Source organism: Phoca vitulina, unplaced genomic scaffold (assembly GCF_004348235.1).
Source record: "Phoca vitulina isolate PV1807 unplaced genomic scaffold, GSC_HSeal_1.0 scaffold47, whole genome shotgun sequence".
NCBI classification, from domain to species: Eukaryota; Metazoa; Chordata; class Mammalia; order Carnivora; family Phocidae; genus Phoca; species Phoca vitulina.
In genome coordinates this window covers 8,557,428-8,560,290 of record NW_022589750.1, presented here as the reverse complement: position 1 = coordinate 8,560,290, position 2,863 = coordinate 8,557,428, and the positions used below count along the sequence as shown (strand labels likewise).

Genomic DNA, 2,863 nt, shown 5'->3' with positions numbered 1-2,863 from the left:
CAAGCCTTAAAGAACAGGTTTTGGTGGCAGCAATGAGATCAATGGCAAACCCAGTCTAGGTCTTCTTAGTGAACTGGTCACATCTGCTGTTTCTCTCTCTGCCTGAGGTTTTTGGACTATACATGAGGTGGGTGGGGAGGGGGTCGAGGCCTCAAGAAGGAGATCCTGGTGGTGGCCATGTGGTACAGTCCTTAAGCTTCTGACTTTGGTTTAGGCTCAGGTTGTGATCCCAGGGTCGTGAGATCCAGCCTCATGACGGGCTCTGCACTCAGCACAGAGACTGCTTGAGACTCGTTCTTCCTCTCCCTCTGCCCCTGCCCCACCCCCTGCGCATGCTCTCTCTCTAAAAATAAAGAAAATCTTTTTTAAAAATTAAAAAAAAATTTTTTTTTCTTAAAAGAAGGAGATCCTGGACTTCTTGACAATGCGAGCCCCAGGGTCTCCACCAATTAATTGAGAAGAAATGCTTTATTATCAATTTGTCTCCTAAAAAGATTAAGTGGGACTCCAGATAAAGATGGCGGAATGCGGTTACAGCTTTTCGCTGACTACATTCAGCCCATCTGGTAAACTTGTCCAGACTGAATATGCTTTGGCTGCTATAGCTGGAGGAGCCCCTTCAGTGGGAATTAAAGCTGCAAATGGTGTGGTATTAGCAACTGAGAAGAAACAGAAATCCATTCTGTATGATGAGCGAAGTGTACACAAAGTGGAACCGATTACCAAGCATATAGGCCTGGTGTAGAGTGGCATGGGCCCTGATTACAGAGTGCTCGTGAAAACTAGCTCAGCAATACTATCTCGTTTACCAAGAACCCATTCCCACAGCGCAGCTGGTACAGAGAGTAGCTTCAGTGATGCAAGAATACACTCAGTCAGGTGGTGTTCGTCCGTTTGGAGTTTCCCTACTAATTTGTGGTTGGAATGAGGGGCGACTGTATTTATTTCAGTCAGATCCATCTGGAGCTTACTTTGCCTGGAAAGCTACAGCAATGCGAAAGAACTATGTGAATGGGGAAGACTTTCCTCGAGAAAAGATATAATGAAGACCTGGAACTTGAAGATGACATTCATACAGCCATATTAACCCTAAAGGAAAACTTTGAAGGGCAAATGACAGAAGACGACATAGAGGTTGGAATCTGCAATGAAGCCGGATTCAGGAGGCTCACTCCGACTGAAGTTAAGGATTACTTGGCGGCCACAGCATAATAACTAAGTGACTGAAAAATCTGGAATTTCAGATAATCCCTCTACTTAAACATGTTTAAAGTATGTTTTGTTTTGCAGACTTTTTGCGTACTTATTTCTACATAGTTTAATGGACTGATGTTTTTAAAATGACACTTATAAATCATAATAAACTGTTAAATAAAAAAAGATTAAGTGGGTCACATTTGTAGTCAGATTGGAAAAAATAATAGTCAACTTACTTCAGTTAATTTTTATTTATTTTTTAATATTTCTGAAGACTTCTGAAAATGAAAACCTTCCTTGGATTAATACAAACTTCTCTGACTTTACACACTTGCAAAAAGATAAAAATTGCAAAGAGCAGAGAAGACCTTGCAGGTCTAGAGTCTTAGGTTCAGTTCCCCAAGAAGGAGACACTGAGACAGATTCAAAAGCAAGTTTACAAACCAGAAGAGACTCTTTTTTTTTTTTTTTAAAGATTTCATTTATTTATGTATTAGAGAGTGAGCGAGAGAGAAACAGCATGAGAGGGGAGAAGGTCAGAGGGAGAAGCAGGCTCACCGCTGAGCTGGGAGCCCGATGTGGGACTCGATCCTGGGACTCCAGGTTCATGACCTGAGCCGAAGGCAGTCGCTTAACCAACTGAGCCACCCAGGCGCCCCCAGAAGAGACTCTTAACTCTAGGAAACAAACTGAGGGTCGCTGGAGGGGAGGTGGGTGGGGGGATGGGGTAACTGGGTGATGGAAACAAACTGAGGGTTGCTGGAGGGGAAGTGGGTGGGGGATGGGGTAGCTGGGTGATGGGCATTAAGGAGGGCACGTGATGTAATGAGCACTGAGTGTCCTATGCAACTGATGGATCACTGAACTCTACCTCTGAAACTAATAATACACTGTATGTTAATTAATTGATTTTAAATTAAAAAAAAAAAAGCGAGTTTACCTTGGAGGTGATTCTGGGAAGCACCACTAGGGGTCAGTGGAAGTTGGACAACATAGGAAAGGGAAGGAAGCCGGTACAGGTGTCCTCCTGAGCGGGTGACTTCAACAGGCAACTGGGGATCGCAGAGCAGAGTGCACTTGGCACCTGACAGATGAGGAAGCGGCAGCTTTTCTCACTGACGTCCATGCCCATGGCCATTGATGACTGGTCGAGGGCTGCCCGCATAGCCTGCCCAGTGTACAGGCCAGATGACAAAAAGCACAGTGCCAGAGAAAGCCAGATGTTGCAGGAACTTGAAGTAAGAAGCCATCGAGCTGACTCAGAAAGGTGAATGCCTGCAGAAGGGCTATGGGCTGGGCACCAAGAGCATCTGGTACACCTGACACATAGTTCTCCTTCCCCAGTCCTACCAGGCAGCTCTCAGGAGGGTACTGAGTCTGGCTTGTCAGTTTTTATTTATTTATTTGAGGGGAGGCAGGGCGGGGAAGAGGGAGAAGCAGACTCCGTGCTAAGCAGGGAGCCCAATGTGGGGCTCAATCCCAGGACCCTGGGATCACGACCTGAGCCGAAGGCAGACGCTTAACGGACTGAGCCACGCAGGTGCCCCATAATTGAATGCCATTTTGATTTCCCTTCCTTGCTGATAGGCTCCTTGAATTGCTAGCTCTGTCCCTGGGTTGGGCTCATTAGGACACAACACGCTCTTCAGGTGTGTGGACAGAGAGC

At 45.9% G+C, this 2,863-nt stretch overlaps 1 pseudogene; it reads left to right on the top strand.

Annotated features, from left to right (window-relative positions):
* Window positions 1–517: 517 nt before the first annotated feature.
* Window positions 518–1,212, top strand: LOC116649121 (annotated as a pseudogene).
* The last annotated feature ends 1,651 nt before the right edge of the window (window positions 1,213–2,863 follow it).